Consider the following 23,589-nt stretch of genomic DNA (forward strand, 5'->3'; position numbering starts at 1 on the left):
TTCTATTCTCTGTCGCTCGGCGTTTCAATTTCCGGTCTTAACTTTTATTAAACGAAGCTTTTCAGGCGTTTTGTGACGATTTTCGTCCTAATAAATCTGTTTATTTATGTATAATCTGATCAAATGGGTTAGTTTTAAGTATTTGCGTCAACCTTTCAAAGGCTTGGTAACATATTTAAATAGGTTTATATGCGTTTTGTATCATAATTATACTTAAACGACTTTACTGAAAAATAGTTAAATTTGTTGATAGGATTTCGTTGCAAGGGTTTGGTGACGGCCGTTAACGGATAATTCTTCGGGAGTTGTGTGCACATGTGCATTTATCATAATTCTCCCAATCAATCGTTTCACTCTTGCTTGGTCGTGGGATTATTTTAACAAACAAATAAAGCTAATTAAAATTTTCAAATAATCCGCTAAAAAGCTCTACAATTTCGTTTTCATCTCATGAAGCCTGTAAAAGTTTGAACTTTATTTGGCACCCTTTGAACTACAGTCATTTGCAAAAGTTTAAGACCACAATCTTTATGCTTGACAATAATGAACCGACTTAAAGAGCGACTGATAGGGTTTCAAGAACAACTGAGGAGATTAACTGAAGCAAGAAGCTAGTAACATCCTTAAATAGAAATTTTTTTCAAATTTAATTATTTGAAAAAAATTTCTATTGAAGGATGTTACTAGCTTCTTGCTTCAGTTAATCTCCTCAGTTGTTCTTGAAACCCTATCAGTCGCTCTTTAAGTCGGTTCATTATTGTCAAGCATAAAGATTAATGCTTTACTTAATTTTTAGCTCAGTTTTGTGGCAATTATTAGTTTAAAAAACATGATGAAAATGGGTAAAAACAGGCCTTGGCACCGACTGCTAGAGCCAAGATATTTGTAACCAAGAGGTATAGCTACTGGACCATTCAAGACTGGTCAAACGTGCTATTGTAAGATAAGTCTAATTTTTTGTAGTGTAAATTACGCAAGAGACACGTTTGTAGACCAGTAGTAACTTGCTTTGATGACAGATAAAGCTGTCATAAGAATAAAACATTCACCGAGTCATATGGCATGGAAGACGATGTTCGTCAAAGAGACTGCAGGCTGGTACTTTTTAGATAAAAACATCACTATGAATGGTGAGAAAGAAAAAAAACTTTTTGAACACAATATGATAGCTTTATATATGAGGTACGTGAATGCATTGTCTTTATGCATGATGGAGCACCTTGCCACAGATTGAACAGATTGGTGATAGATTATCTGAAAAAGATGAAAGTCGTAAAGGTAACAGCCCAGATCTCAACCTAATTGAGAATCTGTGATGCAAAATCAAGGACAAATAAGCAAGAGAGCAGCCGCAAATGCTTAAGCTGTATATGAAGCAATTAGGACAATTTGATAACTGAGATCACCGATGACTATTGTAAAAAACTTATTGAGAGCACGCCAAGGAGACTTAAAGCTGTAATAGAAAACGAGGGACAATATACAAAATATTGACATTAGCAGCATTTGGAGTAACTGTTGCACAGTATAGACTATGTATTCTCTAACTTGTATCATAGCAAAAACAAAAAAGAAAAAGTTTGGTATAATATCAAAAATCTTAATTTTTCGGAAAAAATCAAGGGTGGTCTTAAACTTTTGCAAATGACTGTAATTTACTACTCCCATAATGCAATTTACTTCATTTTACAAAAAATAATAAGAAAGGTTGTCGATTTTAATGTTGCTTAGAGACTAAATAATGATAAGATGTAATAATGGCAAAATCTTTTGGTCGGTTTCGTCAAAGTAACTGTAATTTTTATTTTTTGTGATTGTGTTTGACATTTAAAGTGATCTGCTTGCCAGAATGTTTCAAGATAAAACTTGAAAAAATTGATTATAGTTTAAATGCTTAAAAGAACATTTTTAAGCATCAAAAAAGGTCGCAAATAATAAAAAAATTCTGATACTTTCTGATAAAATCTAATAAAGTTTTGTATAACTATCTGTAAGCTAGAAATGCATTGTGGGACAGCTATAAATGGTGGTCCGTCAAGCATAATTACTTTTATATATGCAAGAACTTGCATCTGATCAGCAGGAGAGTAAATTTATGAGTGTGGTTAGTGTTAAAATAAATGCAGTATTTTAGGTTATGCAAGTAAAACGCTCATCTGCCAGCATCATGAACTTTTACCAATATCAATTCAGACATTTTACAATTTAGAGCTCTTTTTTCTTTGTTAACCTGAGAGTCATTGAATAAACAGTGATCTACATGCAAACACTTCTGACGGATTGTAACAATCATCTTTTCAAGCTAAACAAACAGTTATGGAGAACTTAGAGTAAGGGTGTAAAAGCTTCTGGCTCATTGCTAGAACATTTCCACTAGTTCAGATCAGTTTGCTTTGATTTGTGCACTATGAAATATCAAATATACTGACATCAACTATCACAACGATAACAATTTCTGACATCATTTCACACATATCTTTCTTCTGAGCCTTTTAGCCAAACTCAGGTTTTATCGATCTCAATCTAGAAACACCTTGGCAGTCAGATCACCTAAAACATCCAAACTATCAGAAATGATAGAAAATACCCATAGCTTCTGTTAAAATCTATTAAAACTGTTTAAGTTCATCTTTAGATGCACCACTTGTCTCTCAGAAGCATGAAAACTCTTATCTAAAATCTGTACAACAGATAATTTCAGTATTGTGAGCCAGTTCTCTATTTAAAAAGCCAAGTGAACAATAACTAAATCTCTCACATAGACTATCTTATAAAAAAGGTAAAAAAGAGGTCTATCAAACTTTACGTGTTCACATCAGTTTACCTTAACATCAGTAGATGTTTGTGAACTTTTCTTACATGGAACAGAGGTAAATAGTTGCTATACTTACTCATCTACCAGGTGTAAGTTGATTAATAGTTATGAAATGCTCACAAATGGTATGCAAGGCATGTGCCACAGTACATCGAAGAGCGGTGAAGTGTGAAAATATTATAGACAAACATGGCATAGGTAGTTGCCCAGTTCTTGGCTAAACCTTAGTTGTGGAGGTAGGTCAAGTTTATTCTCCAAACATAGGAACTCACTATTTCATGTTTGTTATTTGTGATACAATGGTAGTTGTGGGCTAGTTACCTGTGCTTGTTTAGATTTTGAGCTTGTCCGTCTTGTACATTGTATGTTGTGTTATGTTATTTAATATTTTAGCTGTTAGATGAAACAAAACAGAAACTTTTAAATATTGTTCTTCAACAAGGTTGTGAGATACTGATGCAGAAAAATCTTGATGGAGCAGTATCAACATCGCTTAACTATTGTTATGTAAACGTTTAGCTTGGTAAACTGATTATAGACCGATTCAATTGTAGTAATTATTTTGCGTGCTATGTTTTGATGAAAAGCTTTGAGAACCTGCCTAACTTTCAAAAACTGAGTTGCATTAAACCATCATATGCTGTTATTATAATGGTTCTCTTAACAACCCTAATGTGAGTTTTGTGCTCAAATACTCAGAATAACCCCTCAGATCAGTTTGCAAAGTTTTGTTGAAATTAATATGTATAGCCTCATGAAGCAAAAGGAACTCATAAAATTTGAGTGGAAATTTAACAGTATGTGCTAATATTATGTTCAGTCAACTTGGATAACAAAAAGACTTGGCTAATTCTGGTATGTATGTTGGTTGGTTGTATAAAGGTCATAAACGTTGACGCATAACTATTTTCATTATCTCTTTTTAGGTTTTTATCGTCAGGACTGACTAAAAAACCAATCAACATGAGGCGCACAGCATGGAGCGTAATTTCATACCTTCTTATTGACTTTGCTGCTTCTTCTGGTAAGTGTTATAGCAGAATCCCACATTAAATAATAACGGTATTGAGTAACCTGTATCTATTTTAATAATTCTCATTTTTATTGTTTATGCATCTGTTTTCTCACCTAAACGCTTTGTATTTCTGTATTGCTGGCTGATGCCATCTAAACTTCTCACGCATATGCTTTTAGTCTTCTGCCAGACCGTTAAAAGTATCTAATTTCAAAGCTCTATCTGGCCCCTTAGAACCAGTTTTTTAAACATCCACCTGCTGGATGTTTAAGAAGCTGGGTGTTTAAGCCGCCATCTTGTTGAATTTACTGTTTCTTCATGTATGTGTAAAACGATTAGACTGCATAAAAATAGGAAACAATGTGCTGAATTGTAGAGGTACACTAAGTCTGTATCACAACTGTGTGTATCACAACTAGTTAGTGCAAAAAAAAGTTTTCACGAAACAACTGCGGGTTGTTACGGTTTATTTGCAAAATGCCAGCTCTTATTTAAAATCATAACCTTACAAAAGTGCACCCACTTTTATTTTTGGGAAGAGAAAGCTTGCTTTCAAAGCAATGTAAGATTTTTTAGTATAGGTAGTGAAATTTCATAGAATTCTGCACTTTGTTAAAAACATCCAAGCATTTAGCACTAACTATTTGGAACTGTGGGCACACATTCTATGTATAAACACACTGAAAGCTTTAAACAAAAGCTTAAAATATGCTGGTTATATCATTTGCTTTGCTGATAGCGCATAATTTACAGAGTTTCGTATGTCAGATCAGTGTAAAAGATTTGATTTCAGAACATGAGCTCACAAATTACTCAGAAAATCAGTGTAACATTAAAAATGATGCTAAAAACACTGAAACATTACCAATAAACTTTAGCGTGCATAAATCACTGTCTTAATAAACAATATGTTTGTAGTCTGCTTCAAACATCTAGTGCCAAGTTTCCTTAAAAGAGTTTTAAATATTTTCTAGTTCTAATATAGTCATTTAGTACTGTAATTAATTGCTTTCATGTCATATATAGTAGTATTCATAAGTTTATTCTTATGCAAAATGAATGACAATAAAAAACATTTATTTTAGCTGTCTTAATAGGTATTTTGAAAAATTAAACTGTGTGTTTTGCATTCTACTTTTGTCAGCATACAAGTAGGCTTAAACTAAAAAGTCAAGATTGTTGTATAAATATAACACTTACATGTGATTGAAGCAAAGAAGGCCCCCGGTCTGGTTTTCCGCACGCTTATATACTCCTCTCGCAACTACTTGTAACTACCTTGACCTCAGACATTAGCGTAGCCCGAGTCCCACCAACCCGATTATACAACATGCCCTTTTCTTTTTTGTATGGGCCACTAATCCTTCCAGAACCTTACCTGTACTGCCTTGAGCTCAGACACCAATATAGCCTGAGCCTAACAAATCTCATAATACAACACGCCCTTTTTGTTTATTTTTCTTTTTGTTTTGGGCCACCCAATCATTACCAACGAGCAGACATAGTAACTTACCTTATTTGTGTTGCTCATTACCTGATTCCGTTAGGGCAGTCTCCATAGGCTATGCCTCTGGCTTGTCTGACCCTGTGCCATCGTCTAAAATACTCTTCTCATACTGCCAGGTTTATTGCCAGTCTGCACTGGCTTTTCCATCACCCTGACCTCCGCCGCTACCAATACCTTTACCGTGACCACTGTCACTACCAACACTACTTCCACCAACATCTTCAACACCTCTTTCACCAACCCTGACTAGCCCGAAGTCTTGTGGTTGGGTCAGTAATGACTCTTCAACCTCAACTCTGTCTCTTTCGTCTTTACCTCACTCTCCCCAATAAAAGGCAGGCTTGAAAGGCACCCTGTGGGAGGTCTCCGCCTGGGCCGTAATCGGCTGCACAGGGGATGGCACTACAGAGCTGGGAGTTGGCATAGGCCCAGACCTATCTAGCTCGACCTCGCCTGTCACCAGTGCAGATCTGCTACCCGTATTTCTCTTCTGAACCTCTGCTAACTCCTGCACAACTACCCTGAATACCTTGACATTTTCCAACTCTATGACTGCTGCCTCACGTATGGCTTTTAGCTTAGCCAATTTTTCCTTCGACTTCCTCCGCACCTCCTTTTTCTCTCTTTCAATCTCTGCTACCTTTCTCTCCTGACCATCTCTGTCTAACATTCCCTTGCTGGACACCTCAGCTGAAAAAGAGCAAACTTTATCCATTACAGATGCTGGTTCAGCTACTTTCTCAGCACCTTCACTTACCTTGTCATGACTGCGTTCTCTATCATACCCCATAGACACTTGCACCTTTCTGGTGCCTTGGGTTGTTCCCCTTGACTAATAATTTCTATGTATCCACTACTCTTTACTCCCTTGCCTTCACAAGTCCACCAATCTTGACCTTTGTGGCCTTTCTTAACAGCATGCTCTCTGTCGGACCTATTTGTCAGGTATTGCAACTTGACCTCATCTGAAACATAACTTGACCCAGCAATAGTGGTTCTCAACGAAAACGGCTAACTGGCTTAATACTTCTACACTCCTTAACAGGCTCAAACTTACTTTCGCATAACGCGTTGACAACAGCAAATAATCTTAGCTGCTTCAATTCAGTTATGCCCAAAAGGTTTGTTCTCAATTCTTTCACCACATGAACTTCAGCATCCATATGCCTGTCTTTACTTTTTAAATGAACTATCACACTTCCAACCACTTTTAACTCACTACCATCAGCGGTTTCTAAAACTGTCGACGGTTTCTTTAACCATAGGTTCAACTTATTGGCTGTTGCCTCTGTTACTAATGACACCTCAGCCCCAGTATCAAATGTAAACTCTACATTTACCCCAACAACTTCTAAATACTCCACAATTCTCTGACCTAGTTATTGATCTTCACCATATTTATCTCTATAGCCAGCAAATCTGGCACTTCTGCCCTCACTATTATCCCGGTACCTTTTGTCATACCGACTCGTCTCACGCCTCTCCTTATACCTCTCCCCCTCAAGCCTATCCATACTATTGTCCCTGTACCTACTCAACTTGTCTCTCACTTTGCGAGGGCTTTCTCAGCCCCTGTACCTCTCCCTACTACTTTCCCTGCTACCATATCACTCATAGCTATTATCACGACTACCTCCTGACCTCCTGCTGCTACCCCATCTGTCATAACCTACATCTCCTCTTTTATCCCTACAATAACGGGATATGTGTCCTCGCCGTCCACAAGAAAAACATTTAATGGAAGGACAACTCTTCATCTCATGGCCACTAAGCTTGCAATTGTAGCATACTTTGTCTTCACTGCCCTCTCTACTATTTGCTCTATATCTAAAGACATGCCTCTCCCTGCTATTGTCTCTATACATCCTACTTTCACTGTCCTTGTTATACTCTCGGCCTATTGTCCCATACCTACTAGTATTATGCTCCTCACTACCATAATACCTTTTACTACTCCTAGGGGAAGGTCTACCCGCTGAATCGTAGCTTCTATCTCTACCACCACTCCGGTACTGCGCACGACTGTCGCACTCCGATACCCTTGCTACCTCTTTTTTAATCTCACGTTTTAAATCGCTTCTTTTACTATCTGTTCTCATGGACCTGTCTGAATGATTCACCATCTCACGAGCCCTCAATGCCTCATTCAACAACTCCCAAGTAAGATTGGCACTCTTCATCAAATCTCTGCTTACTTCTCTATCTCTCAACCCGTTAACCGCAACTATAAGGGCAAACCTTACCCTATCATTATTATTAGCCACCTCTGCATATCTGCTCAAACTCTCTACCCATTGTAAGTATTCTCTATCACTTTCTCCAAGTGCCTGCTTAGCTGTCAAAAACTTATTATCCTTCACAAACATGCTCTCCTGTCTACCATAATATTCCTGCAAAATATCCACTGCCTCTTCATAAGTTGAATTTGTACCATCTACATCAAACCCTGCACCTTTTAATATTTCTCTACTACTGTGCCCAATAGCTCTCAGTAATGGCCTCAACTTAGCTCTACCTCTCATAATAAGGCATCTATTGCCACCTTCACCTTTGTAACCTCTTCTCTCAACTGCACTCTCAATACATAAATTCATTTCTTTTATAAATCTCTCCCACGAACTATCACCGTGCTCACCAAACACCAGCTTCGTATAACCCATCTCTATCCTAACATAACACATTATATTTCACACCACTAATTTACTCTACCCCACTCATATAAGTTTAATGTAATTCTCACCTTCTCCGAACACATAATAAATATCTACACCCCTCCAACACCGATGCTTCACCACTACAACACCTCACAGCCTCACAACACCACCCTACCTCACGTCACCCTACCTGCACACCCGTGAAAGGGTCTAATCAAACGTTAAACGTACACCGTAACCAGAAAACTATCGCTAACGATACCCACAAAGAAAAAAATTTAGAGCTTCGGCAACTGTGCCATGTTGTATAAATATAGCACTTAAATGTGATTGAAGCGAAGAAGGCCCCCGGTCTGGTTCTCCCCACACTTATATACTTCTCTCGCAACTACCTGTAACTACCTTGACCTCAGACATTAGCGTAGCCTGAGGCCCACCAACCCGATTATACAACAGAGATATACAAACTTAAAGCAAATATCAAAAGGTGATGATGATTTTTTTGCTTTAGATATGTCAAAAAATTTTGAAGGTGTTCCTTTTGCAGATTTCATACTGTCTTGTAGCAGTATTTAGGTAAGCTTAACTTGAGATTATCAAATTTCTTATATCTCTTGCAGGCTGGATAGTGACACCACCAAGTCTACCATTTGTCACTGATAAACATCCAGACAGTTTCAGCCTTCACCTTGGCTGGAGTGAAGAGGATAAATCCCAAACCTCTCAAGTAAAACTGCATCTCAAAAAAAGTCAAGCTGTGGGTGAACAGATACTTTACTTCACAAATGATGATAATGGGAAACCTTCTCTTACGTCTCTCATCAACATGAAGGTATATCATTAGGCTTTAGTATTTATGTGAACAGGTAACTCATTATGCATACGAGCAAAAAATTAAATAATCCAAATTGAAAATATTCCAGCTCAAAAAATGGTATATTGATTTACTACATTATGTAGGGGATGCTTCTGCCTTATCTCATTCAAACTTTTTAAAGCCTACAACAAACTCATTTTATGTGTTGACATGACTGGTGAAGCCATAGAGTGAATAATGTTCATACTTTGCATATGATTATGTATATAAACTGTTTAACAGTATTCATAAGTACTATTCAACTATCTGGAGATAATGTTAACATGCTTGCAATATCATGGCATAGGCACAGCTTATGATCAAAATCACTTTTTATCTGAAATGCAAATGAAGGTTTGTGATGTAAAGTCAAAAGTAATGATATACTCTTTAATAAAAAATTTAAATCAAATTTATAAAATACAATTTTTGTGATTATTACTCAGGCTGTACCAAAATAACACAAAACCGTAGCTGAAAACTTTTATTAAAAATAAACCAAAATTCTGTGGCATCTGTTGCATTCATTTTTAATTATCATATTTCCAAGATAAAGGTAAGCTTTACTGAGGTGAGTGATAAGCTCCATCCATATTTTAAGAACCCTTGTTCTTAGAAAGTATATACTTATCCTGGATCAGTTCTCATAGGTGAGACTTGAATTGTACTCTTACAAGCAATAACACGTAACGCATAGATAGTAGTATATTTTTCCTACTTGTTATGTGCACAGATATAGTGTTACCAACAAGAGGCAGCATGGGTACATCAATAAATACAAAAGCAAAAATAATGGAGTATTGATGAAGTAATTTATAACAGATTAAAAGTCGATAGATTGTTAAGAAAAGGGCAATCGCAGTTGCCACATGGAATACTCATGTGCACCATTTTGATGTTTCATTTAGTGTAACATAAAAAAAATCTCTGGAGCAAACTGTGATAGTTTATTTTGTGGAGAAAAGAAAAGAGGTGTGTAATTTTGCTCTCAAGGTTTTAAAACATCTTTGAATGCCTGTTCGTTATTGTTTGTAATTATTGATTGAATAGAATTACCATCCATGAATGAAATGTTTATTATCGCACTATATGTGTTGCAAATAATCTTTTTTGCACAAACAGCTTGATATCATTGCAACAGCTTGCTAAAAATTTAAATGAAGCTTTAAATTATTTAGATCCAAATTAAAGTTTGTTTAGAGGTCTGTTTGGTAACAATTTTTAAACCGAGTATAAAGTAAACTAATTTTAAAACCTGTTATTTTTACCAGAATTTTTAGTGAGTCTTTGTGTTAGTTTAAGTTACAAGTCTTCCTTTATAGCTAATTTCAATATTTTGCTCAAATATTTTGTTGGTACTATCGAAATTATCAAAGTGATCTGCAGAAGCTTGTAAAATTCATTTAGTTACAGCTGATATTAGTTGAAAGTTTTCCTCATACATTTTTCTTTTAAAATAGATAACCCGCTGTATCAAAACCACTTTAGTTGGAAACTGGCAGTACTCTGCTGTAAAGACAACATTTTCCAGTTTGAATTTTTTCCTGTTCAATATTTAAGACATCTGTCTTTTTTGATTTATAGTTTTATTATTCTTAGTCATGCTACTTTTTTCCCTTGCTACCTATTTTAACGGGTGGCTACCATAACTCTCTCTCAACTTTAAGTATTTGAAGAACTACAGCTTAATGTTTAAATCAAGTCAATTCTTACTTCAATCAACAACTACTAACCAGACCCAGCCATATTCTTGATTTACTGCTGGTTAAGACTGAGATGTCAGATTGATTTGTCATTAAGATATACAGTATATCAATACTGAACAGGCACAGGTGTGTAGCATCTGCAGAGCTTACTAATTGAGATACTTCACTCTGTCACTTTTCTGTGAAACAATTTAAACAATCATTGAAACAATTATAAGTTCCACTATTATATCATCACTGTGAATGTGAGGAATATAAAATATGCTTTCAGACTATGGCGAGGTTGCCTCCTAACAATGGTAATTTGGAAATACTGCAGTGGGAAAACTGTACATTTATTTATTTTATAAACATTTAGTCCTAGTTATAATTATTTGAATGAAAAGTTTAAAATCTACTATTTAGTAGGTCTGTGATGTTTTATTGAACATTAAAATATAGGAAAAATTTTAAAATAGTTTATAAAAAATAACAAAGTCTAGCAGTTGTTTTGGGATAGCTGCAGTGAGTACAATCGTTGCTTTTTTGATGCTGACAAAACTCCGAAGGATATGGCTAACAAGCTTAAGTTGCGATCACACTTGTAGATAATTGGGCAGAATTTACGCAAATCTTGATTGGCTGATAAACTTTGAAAAGTTTTCACTCAACAATGTTTGGAAAATCAACTAAACTGTAGTTTAAACTTTTTAAATTTGTTAGTGATTGTTCAGTGAAGACAATCCTTTAGATTAGATTTTTATCTGGGACAACCAATCAGAGCAGATTGTTCAGACGGAACAAACAATTAGATCAGATCGTTTAACTGAGACAACCAATCATGTTAGCTCGCTTAGTTGGGACAACTAACCAGAACAGATTGCTCATTGAGATTGTCCCCACATACCAATCAGGTCAAATTGTTTCGTCAGAAGGACCAACCAGATCAGATCTGTGAGGCAACCAATCAGAGAAGATTAGAAACAATTTTATTTTTTCACTAGCTCACATTACCAGTTTCATTTTTGAACAAGCTAGTATGCATCAATGGCCAATAAGAGTGATTACGGTCTAATATGAATAGCAGTCATGAAAATTGATTGAAAACTGCTGACAGATTATCGTTTAGTTCGCACACAATTTTACCTCACATTTGAGAAAGGAAACCATGTAGCTAAAGTACCCTGTTTTGTGCTAGTCTCATCAGTAAAGTAAGCAGTTTTTTGCAAGCTTGATAAAAAAAATTTTTTTAAATTGAACCAAACTCAATATTTCTGTAGTAGTTGTTGTTTGCAAATAAAAGGTTTACAGAAATACTAAATTTAGCAGGTTAGAAGTTTTAAAAAGTTTTACAAAGGTTTACGGATATTTTTTTCTTGATTGCCTTATATTATTTTAATGTAGTCAAAACCTTTTTATCCTTTGTTCAAAAAAGGGAATAACAGACTGACAACATTTTATCCCTTTCGCCGTGTTCACTGTATTCCAAAAAGAGGATTAAAGGACACTACTAAATTCTGTGCTGTAAATTTGTAGAAATAGTTATAAAGATCAACCTGTCCGCTATATAGCTTTCTACTTGCTTCTTCCTACTACTTAAAAGTTATCTTGATCAGAGTAATATTTTCTTTTCTTCTGCTATTTATAGTAACATTAGTTATATCGATGTGTATTACGTAGTTATTGTTTTCTCAGCCTTGAACACGTCGTGGTCCTTACATGATGAACAGGTGTCACGCTATTTTATTTGCATAAAAAGATAAGATGCGCTATTTAGAACTGCTAATAACATATGTAAGGGTGACTTGATAAAAACCTATAAATACTTATAAACTGAAGTCTATTTTAAAGGTAGTTTGAATGAGCTGGAAATGTCATTAGCACCAATAAAAAGTATACGTCTTTTTTATGGTATTTACAAGCATTTGCTGCGGTTTGACAATATAAGGAATCAAAGTTAGTTTATAAAAACCCAGCCTTAATAAGAAACTATATTAATCTATAAATAAATATAAATAATATAAATCTATAAAAATCTATATGCAAGGCAAAATTTGATTTTTTTGGCTTGGTAGAGTTACAATAAGTTGTAGATATAACAGTTTAGCTTTTCAGCTTTACTCACACTCTGACTATTAAAAACCCATTATGGAAGCCTAATACATCGAAGGGAGCAAAGAAACAGAGAATCAAGCTGAAAACAGCAGTGCAAGCTTTAATTTTTTCACAGCCACTTCTTTTTTAATTAGACCTTAACTGATCTGATTAAACTGAATCCTGATAAGATAAGAAAAGCATGTTTCTGTCACACACTTGTGTTTTATTGATCATTTCGGAACATTATTGAGTGCTAAGTTAAAAGCCTAACTGCACAAATATATTTGGTTTGTTAGTTGTTCTTAAATTCTACGTTAAGGAAATACTAAAAAGTCTACCGGGTTCATGCATTTATGAAAATGCATTTATGGATTAAAAACTAAAACATATGCAAGCTTATAATATATGCTACTGATACTTTGCTGCTAGTATTTTGTGTATGCTAAAAGACGCTGAAATATTATCACAGTTGAGAGTAGACAGAGTAACAGAAACACATTTTTTAAGCAATTTCTAAATAACAAAACTTATAGATATATACACTAAAAGGTTATGGTCAATAAGTTACTCAAAGTAATATCTGTAATCATAGACTTTATGTCATGAGTCTATTTATTGTATTTTGAATAGCTTTGGTGAAAACAACTAGATTCTTCAAAGGTTATGCATAGCTTAGGAAGTTGAGTAGATGTTTAAGAGCTTGAGATGAGTCAAGCTCTTTAGTATTTAGAAACTTTAAATAAACAGTCTGATATGTACTTGAAAAAGAAATAAAAGGTAGCTATTTTTCTGCAGAGTCCTATCTGCACTGTTACAAGTTGTATGCTGCACGCAAATAACTGCAAGAGTTTTCAATAAAAATTTGTTTCACTGCAAGACTTTATGTTATGGCAACCATAGTCCTTCTTTGACACATTATTTTGGCAATTGCCAGCATATTTCCATCCTAATGGTATCATGTTGTCATGGTTACTGAACTATTAGTATTTACATGTACATTACTGTGGTCCTACATTATTAGTCATAGACTGTTTTAGCCTGATATGAAGTCAGAATATTCTTCAGGGTGTTCTCTATTCCCTGACTTAAAGGATTCATGGCTGAATTCCTTAATGTTATTCTTTAGTGCTACATAACCTCAGCTAAATTATGTGTGCATCGGTATGAAATAAATCAGTTTGCAAGCCTACCCTGCCACCAGATGCTTTTAGAAAAGCCATCTTGCATATTTTTGAACAGCCTGGTCGTATTTTAATGCACAAAGTTATATGCCTGGTTGTTGCAGCATACAGTATTCTATCAAGATCTTGACAAACTTGCCTCTATCTCTCTAACAAATTATAGCGGACAAGGTTTTTTCTTGGTAAGTATGGACTTGCTAATTATGGCTCTAAGTTGCATGAGCTAAAAGATACTTCTCATCTTTTGACCTTTTCAAATGATCACTTTTAATATAGCTTTGCAGAACTTTGGCAACTTTTTCTTTTGTTTACACTACAGCGCGAAAGATTTTATGAGGTCATGGTCGCAAATCTCTGATCTATTGTTTAATCAATCTGAAGAATATAAACCTTATGTCAAATAGCTGTTCAATCAAGCCAAATCATGTTTAGGCTTAGTATAATTTAAAATTGATGTGGTGTGAATCACTTCACCAACTGTGAGATACAAGAAGGCTACGAGTTAGTTGTTGGCATTTGTCCTATTAAGCTTATTGCTTCATCACCATGAGTCCATAAAACAACGAGTCCATTAAACAACAACAAACATATCCGTTCTAACATTAGTTTAAATATTAGTCATGAGTAATACAGGACTCGACTTGTAACATTAATCAAAAGTATTGAAAGTTTGGCATCAAGGGTGCAGTGGTTATTGATAAACCTAAGTTGACATGCTTCAATGTTTATCTCTGAAGAGTACATGATAGGTTGCTAAGAGACTAAGATTAACTCCCTCACAATTTAATCTATCAAGCCAAAAACGCTGAATAATCTGACGCTTGTGCTAATCAAATTGCAAGGTCACATGTAGGTTAAGGGAAGTCAGCTACCAGAAAAGAACTCCTGTCTTCTCCTTCGCTGAAGTTGGTCTTCATCTACAAAATGTAGAGGTTATTATGCCCTTTGGATTAGAAGCTATTAAAGGTTCTCAAAGTTTGGAATGGTTTGATGATTTACCTAACCTATAGTTTTGTGAATAGCCTATTTCAAGACAATTCACCTACATGTATCTATTAGATAACAGACCTATGCAGTCACTTAGTCAAGAACCTTTTCATCCTTTTATATATTAAACTAAATTAGTAAGTTTTATAAAGTCAGCTGAATTAACCAAGTAATAAAAAGCACAAAGCAGTTAAATTAACAACTCTAACTGAATATTTCAAATAGTTTCTAAGCTGAGATTTACACAAAGAGAAAATTACAGTAAAGTGCAGTCTTTGACCATTTTTGTTTTGTTTAGAATATAATGACTGTTTTTTAGTCTAATAGAAACTATAAAAAATATAATATTTTTATTTGTTTTACTTAAAACACTAACACTGTAACTTAATAACCCTTAAGCTTGCAAAACTAAAGGAAAACTCAGCCTAACATATTTAGCAAACCTTCCCTCAATTATTCGATACTATATCTGTTCAATTATAGCTATACCTAATACAGTGATGCTTTACATGTTATATTGTATTTTTGGGTGCTTGAATTGGATTTCTTACAGCAAGGAAGTTTTCTGTTTAACAATGAAAGCTATGAAATTGAGCCTTACCATCCTAAAGAACACAAGCAAAGTTTAGGAGCCAAAGATGGAGATCACGTTGTCAGAAAACGCTCCACAGATAGCCTTGAATACCGATCAGATTATTTAGGTAAGTATAAACTAAAAGCTAATGATCTACATGTATGATATGCAGTCACCTATTACATAGCCTAAATTTGTAAAGTAAACTACTTCAATATAAATATGCCAGAGAGACGTTCATCATAAATTTTATGATCTGTTGAATAGAGGTGAAACGAGACACGAGAAATTTCGAGTATCGACCTGTCTCGTCTCGGATCGATCTCGTCTCAACCTAACTATTGCCAAACTCGAGACTGGAAATAAAACTAAAGCTGCTGTGCACGTCGGTTAAAACAAGGCTATCGCGGTAACAACAACTCCATATATTGTAATGGATTGTGGGCAACTGCCTTTAAACTTATACCAGGTCCGTTACTACCTGTTGTTATTGATTGTGTTGGCCGCCGAGTTTAATCATGTAGTCCGGACAATGGCCCTGTTAATATATTGTAGTCCGGTTCTATGTTCTCAAAACAGATATCGGGTCGTATCCTATTACCCTACCGAATAATACGATTTAATAAATAAGACTGTTGCGGGTAAAATATCTGTATTTTATTGTATCGTGTCCAAACACCATTTGCCCTTCTTAAAATTCGGGCCTTTTTTGTATACTACCAATTGCGGATAAAACCTGCCCGTACACGGAGAAACGAACTCAAGGCCGGGTCGACCATAGTCCGTGTTCGGGTAACAATGACTTATCGTTAGTTCAATATAAGAATATATACAGTGATTCATATAATTTCATGAGTACAATTTAAATATAATTCACATGCTGCAGTTAATACACAAACAAAACTTAAAACAAATATACATGTACAAAGCAATATGTTTATAATAATTAGTATCAATCAAGCTCAAAATTCTTAGGAATATACGTATATCTTCGCTATTTTAGAGTTGCTTGTGTCACTTTTGTTTACAAAAAATACATGCATATCACAATTAAAATGTTGTATTTAAATCGTTTACATCAGGTGAATATTCAATTTAAAAAGAGGTTTATCAATTTTATATGTTAAGTACACTAGTCTTTGTGTAATGAAATCATCACCAAATGCACATTATTTTACTGTCTCGTGTCTCGAATTTTTACAAGACAGTGTCTCGGTCTCGTCTCGAACTTAAAAAACCTGTCTCGTTCCACCTCTACTGTTGAATGTACTGTACTTCCGGTCAGCCTAAACAGTAAGTTTTTAACAAGAAGTATAACTCTAGGTTTAATTTTACTGCTCTCAATAGATATGGTTGTTTCTAACATCATTAACTTTTCTTGTTAAAACTTATAACCTTTCTATATATGCTGAGGTTTTTTGTGTATATATTTTTTGATCTAAAAGTAATAATATATATATATATATTTATATATAAAAACTATCATTTTATTTTGTTAGCTTATTTTATTAAATTCTGATAAAGTTGTTCAAGTAAAACATTTCAATTACAAATATTTGCGAGCAAAAAAAATATTTATCAAAATTCCTATTTGTTTTGTGCATATGCATACATAAGATTAGATTTGTTTGGAATCAAGCTTTCAATGTAGACTTCTACTGATTTGAATGTTATTACCACCTCTAAGTTTGAAATTGTTTCAAGTTTTATAAAAGTACAACATCTCCAATAGCTTTACACATAAATCTCAGTAAATTTCATGGCCTAGTTTTTGTCACCTAATACAAAAGTAAAAACTAGCTGCTTTGTTACATTTACGAGTAAAATGATTTGTTATCTAACTACAACAAAACTAAATTAATTTTTTTTCATTGATTGCTCTTAGCTTCTTGCTTTAAAGACCTTTTAAGGTAACTTAATTCAGCCAAATTTAAAAAGGTAGAACATTTTGATCTTACACTGTGTAAGAAATTATTCTAAAATTCAGTAGGATTTTAAGTCAGTTTCCACACAGGCTCATGAAAAAGAGAACTTAACTAACAGTTTATAACTTTCTACTAGCAAACTGACAATGTAATTTTTATTGCATTGTATTGCAATATAATACAAGCTGAATAATGGCCACCACTCTGGTTCTCCCCGTTCATAAGTCTTCTTCATTGACAATTGAAAAATAATTTATGTATACTCTGTTCATTGAAATTAGATGTCTTCACTGTACAGATTTAAGTTTCTACCGCAACCTCTTTTATCTGAAATCTATTTTATTTAACATTTGTTTAGGAAAATTCCCAGTTCCGTCAGAAATAAGGTGTGATCTTTTAATCAATGCTAAATTGTCAGTAATGATAAAGCACAGGGAGGGTGTCAAACCCTTTATTTTGTGCTACCATCGCAGATGTTTCAAATGTGCCAATTTTTGCAAAATAGCAAAGTTTTGTACATACAATTAATGAGACAACTCAGACTCTTGATATTCACCTAATTAGATTAACACTCTAACTAACCAAGCTAATTAACCTCCTTTTGAAGCATAAATAATTGTTAAACTTAGAGAATAAAAACTGATTCATGACAGAAAAAGCAAACAAAATGATCGACGGATGAATAGCCAATAATATTACGGATAAAAGATAGCGTTTGCATAGCTTGCATCAATGACCAGCTGCAGCAAATTCAAACTTTAATACAATAAAAAGAAGTTCTTTGTAACATGTAAAATTTTCAACAAATCCAAATAATGTCATCATAGGTTTAGTTTGAACAATAATCAGTAGCTAAAGCCTCCAAAGACAAAATTATTTTAGTTTATTGAACCTTTGTCATATAGTTAAGCAACTTCTCGTCAAGTTGAAATAGAACTACTTCTGGAAAACAATGAAAACAAGATATTTTCTGGTCTCATACACCAAATAGTTTAATTGTAACAATTTTATCAGCTTAACCTGAGAGTCAAAAACTTGACTAGCATGTATAGACCTGTGTTGACCAAAGCTAAAACCTTTCCATAGAACCTGTACCTGGTTCACAAGACTATGACAGAGTTCAAAGAGCCAAGGCAGCTTTTAGAGAACTACAAGATGAAGATAAGGCTGGCAGGAAGAAGCGATCAGCAAATGATTATGTCTGTAAGTTATATAAATTATTAACTTAACTTTGAAACAACTGAGAACAAACTTGGTATTGCTCGTACAGACTCAATGACTAACTGGGATGCAGTGATCTCTTTTAGAAAATCAATGAAGGGCTAATCATTTAAAATAATAGAAGTAGGTGAGCTCAATGAATAAGGGTTATTATAACCAACAGTAACCTGGTGAGGTCATTACTGACAATCTCCTTTAGAATCCGTAAATAGTTATGACATTGAGATCATTATTGTATGCCCATTTACTTTCTACAGAAAAAAGTATCAAAGCTGTTTGTCTTTGCAAGCTATTAAGATTTATTTATTGGTTAGAAAAATGCCAAGGTTATTATTGGTTGACCAAAATTAAAAATTTTTATTTCTTACCATTTAAAAGCAATAAATTCTACCTTAAAGTCATGAAGCATGCATTTTTGTTATATATCTATAACAACAAAAATATATACGTATATTATATACATATTATATATATAAATATATATACATATTTATGTATATTATATATATATATATATTGTATATGTAATATATATTATACATATATATTTGTATATATATACTAACTGTACTACCCGGCATTGCCAGAGTAATAAAAAAGCCTTTGGACAAAACATTGATATGTATTTAACATATAAAAACGTTTGCGATTCTAACTTTCAAACTACATATCATGAGAGAAGTGTTTTGTGTAGCTGAAATAAATTAGGAGAAAAAATCAAAACAACTGTATAGGTTTTCAAACTTTTTTAAACAGCTGTACCTTTCAAACTTCATATCACGAGGAAAAGGGTTTGTGCAGGACAACTAAATTAGAATAAATCAAACAACTGTAAACGTTTTTAAACCACTGTAAATTTAACATTTCATAACTTTCAGCAAACTACAGTATAACCTTTATTAACGTACAGTGGAACCTCGGTTCTCGAACATAATTTGTTCCAAAATGTGTTTTGAAAACAGAGTTTTTTGAGATTCGAAACCATTTTTGTTTCATTTGATTAAATTTATGTAAACTTTAACCCAGTTTAGGGCAAAAAACAACTTTGTTAAAGTATTGTTTCAACAAGTTACACCATAAACTGTGCTGTATACTGCATACTATAATAAAAATGGGTAGATATAGATTGTGTTTAATTTTAATAAAAGGTTTTCTATTTATGTTAATGAAAAAAAAGAAAATATTTCATATATTTGACTCTAAAAACATCAAAAACATTAAAGGTTAAGATACAGTACAATAGTAAAAATTTCAGAAGTTGATAATTAAACTGCAAAAAATGCAACAGATAAGTCACATCAAAAATCGTAGGAAAAAGAAAATATAAATAGCGATGGCACATTTACTTCACATCTTTAAGGGTGAATCCTCCTCCAAAACAATTTAGGGTAACTTGACTGGAGGGGTTATCTCCTTAGAAAATTTCTTCGGTAGAGGAGATGTCGTCCCAGATAGTTTGCCCCTTTTTGCAAAGAATTTATGAATACTTCTTTGTTTGTTAACTAATGTTTCCATGCTGTTTCCGGAGCTGTTTTAATTTCAATGCGCATGCTCCAGTTTGGTCAACAACCGAATTTATGTTCAAGCTCCGAGATGAACAAATCTCAAAATCTTTGGTTGAAAACCGAGTTGGTCGAGAAACGAAGCGTTCAAGAACCAAAGTTTTAAGGCCAGGCCACACGTATCGTGTAATCTCAACTAATCTGGGAAATTCCATTCGTACGAAATTTCTGACCTGCCACACGGAGTTTCCCCACCACGGATTCGTACGAAACTAACTTTCAACTAGCCAATCAGAACGCGGTGATAAATTGAAGCCGATTCCGTTTCAATCATTTGCTTCAGTACAAACATGGATGACAATCAAAGGAGAAGAATTGCTTTGCTGCTGCTAAAAAAATATCTGCTACTCAAACAGAAAAAGAGGACTCTCACTACAAACTCAGACAAAAGGTATTGGGTCTACCCCATAAATGAGAAAAGAGATCAACTGGGAGTTTATGCAAATATGATCAAGGAGTTGAGAGAAGATGAGGATTAAAGAAGACACATAAAATACCTAAGAATATCACCTGAGAACTGTGACTATATTCTTGAGGCAATAAAACCTCTCATAACAAAGCAGGACACAGTGACAAGAAAGTCAATAGAGCCAGGACTGAAACTGGCAGCCACACTTCACCACCTAGCTGAAGGAAGTTCTCACGCAGCCATCTCAGCTCACTACCGCTTGGGCAGATCAACAGTCTCCCAGATAATTGATGACACATGTGTCGCACTGTGGACTGTGCTGCAGCCCATTTACCTCAAACCTCCCTCAGGGCCAGATGAATAGAGGGCAATTGCTGAAGGGTCTGTTGTTTTATTTTTTTTGTGCTTAATATTTATTTATTTATTTTTATTAATTTTCTTCATAATATCTTTTTTCCAATGTTACAAAAACAAAACTTTCATTTTTATTTTGTAGTTTTGAAAGATGGAACTTCTCTCACTTCCTTGGTAGTATTGACGGGAAGCACATCATCTTTCAGAAGCCAAAGCACTCTGGCTTCATGTTCTGGAACTACAAACAGAGAGACAGTATCGTCCTATTAGCTGTATGTGATGCTTCATACAGATTCAGCCTCATCGACATTGGTCAACCAGGAAGTAATAGTGATGGAGGAATATGGGAGTCATCCGAGTTTGGAAGAGGCTTGGATAATGGTTAGAAAAATATTATCTTTAATTAATTATTATTTATTTTTTATTATCTGTACATGCCGCAACCAACACCAATCAGCTTCACAGCCGGGTTTACTACGTTTGCTCTCTCCTTTGACAGATCAAGTTAATCTGCCAGAGAGCGAGCCGTTGGTGGGTTATGAAGAAGCTGGCGACTTTCCCTACATGTTTGTGGCAGATGAGGCATTCTCTCTAAAACCATATATTATGAGGCCATTCCCAGGTCGAGCCCTCGATTCGGTGCCCAAGAGAATCTTCAACTACAGACTCTCTCGTTCACGGCGCATCATAGACAACACGTTTGGTAAGTGATGTGTTTTGGGTCTTTTCACTTCGCACGTGGAGGAATGTCATGTATTAATTTGAAAAGTTTTTTGTTTCGCAAGAGTCCTATCTCGTCGATGGCAAATCTTGTTTAAGATGATTCAGGCAGACCAAGAGAAGGCAACAAACCTAGTTCGCGCCATGTGTGTGTTACACAACTTTCTGCGCACGGTGAACGACACCAGCTACACACTACCAGGTTACCTGGACATTCCAAACCCAGACGGCTCCATCACACCTGGTTTCTGGCATTCACAAACACACCCACCCTCCGACCAGCCAAACCGAACGCAGCTACGAAGAGGTGGGACTGCAGAGGCAGCAGGAATCAGAGACAGACTTGTGCAGTATTTTTCAAGCCAACAGGGCTCGGTCCTACGGCAAGATGCCCATATTAACTAAAGGAAAACAAACAATGTCAACCACTCTACTCGGAACTCTACTAGTCGTAGTTTGTTTTACGTTTTACAGAATTATCGGGGATTTGATTTTTGATTTAAGATCAATGCTTTAAATTTATGTGTGTTAAGTTCATGTAGATTAGAAATTTCAGTTCCAAATATTTTTTTTCAACGCTATGTGCAAATGTATTTATTCTGGTTGATAAAATAAATTCTGATCGGCTAAACAAGATTGGCAAGTCAGCAAATATTATTTTTAGATTGTACAAAAGTATCAAACTGATGAGAGATTCTGGATTGATTGTTCGCTAAAACAAAATTAATAAAAAATACACGCAGATAATATTATGATAAAAACACAGATAAGCAGGAATAAAATACAATATGTGTATTATGATGAAACAAACAGAAAGATACTTGTAGCTAATCTAGTGCTAGGAATCATCCCAGGAGGGCGATAACATCTCTGTGAACGTTGGTGTATCTCGTCTCTTGCTCGTGGGCCTGTCAGTACTCCGAGACGACACGAACGACATGGAGCTGGGAAGTCTGTCTGTGAGAGAGCTACTTGGTCGCGGGACAGGTTCTGCATACTCCAACTTAAACAACATGTTGTCAATTCTATTCTTAGCAACTGCAAATTGGTAGGGTGTGAGCCGCATGAGTCCAGGCACAATTGAGTCCGCAAACAGCTGGTGTTCCGATTTTGGGGCGGGTCTACCCAGTTCTCTGATCTGGTCATTTACGGACTCCAGCTCGATGTCGATGGAGTGGTCTTTAATGATCTTTTTGCGCTTGATGCCTCGGGATGCCTTTTTGCTCGTCCGTGGTTCAGTGGGTGGTGGTAGTGTCGGTGGAGTTGGTGGGATAGCTGCTGGTGGTCGAGCAGGTGTAGACGCATGTGCATGGGCTTTTGCGGTTGGCGGGACGACCGGTGTGATGCATGCAGGAGCTGAAGAAGATGGTCTAGCAAGTGATAATGAATGGACAGGGTGCGCAGGCTTGTGAAAGAGGTGGTATGTTGGTGGAAGAAGTAGTTCTGAAAAACAAAAAACAACAAAAGACTGAATTGAATTATTTAATCTGTTCCACTCACATACATACATGTAGATATATGTTTTCATTTTTCTGGTAAAACCGGCAATGCCAGCACCACAGCTATGAAGTCTAGTAGAATAAATTACTAGTAACTAACCAGTTATTATTCCAACAAATCAGAATTTGTGTGCAAAAACATCTTAAAAGCCAACTTACGCCTGCTCTCGATGAGCTGTGAGTAGCCATTTAAAAAGTGGCCACCACTTCCACTGCGGCTCTTGGACTGCTGCTGCCCCACTTGCATAAGCTGCATCATACGCCCTTCTGTTGCTGTTAAAAGTGTCCCTAAGGTTGGTCCATTTCTTCATCACCATATCAACTGCAATCAAACAACAAACTTAATTAACTTTATGTGTACATGTAGAGAGTAGCAGCAGTAGAATATGTGGAACAAGAAAAGACAACATGACTGAGACTGAAGTAATTAATTGATTGATACAATTGTTGAGATGATCTACTCACTCTCTCTCAAATAAAAAAAATCAGTTCAAAACAAGCATGACCCAAAAACCCAATGATATCAGT

The 23,589-nt window shown here is 35.1% G+C and overlaps 1 pseudogene; it reads left to right on the top strand.

The window, feature by feature from the left end:
* The first annotated feature begins 3,466 nt into the window (after positions 1-3,466).
* Positions 3,467-21,967, top strand: LOC137400961 (uncharacterized; annotated as a pseudogene).
* Positions 21,968-23,589: the final 1,622 nt, after the last annotated feature.

The sequence above is a fragment of the Watersipora subatra genome, chromosome 7, assembly GCF_963576615.1.
Source record: "Watersipora subatra chromosome 7, tzWatSuba1.1, whole genome shotgun sequence".
In the NCBI taxonomy this organism is placed as follows: domain Eukaryota; kingdom Metazoa; phylum Bryozoa; class Gymnolaemata; order Cheilostomatida; family Watersiporidae; genus Watersipora; species Watersipora subatra.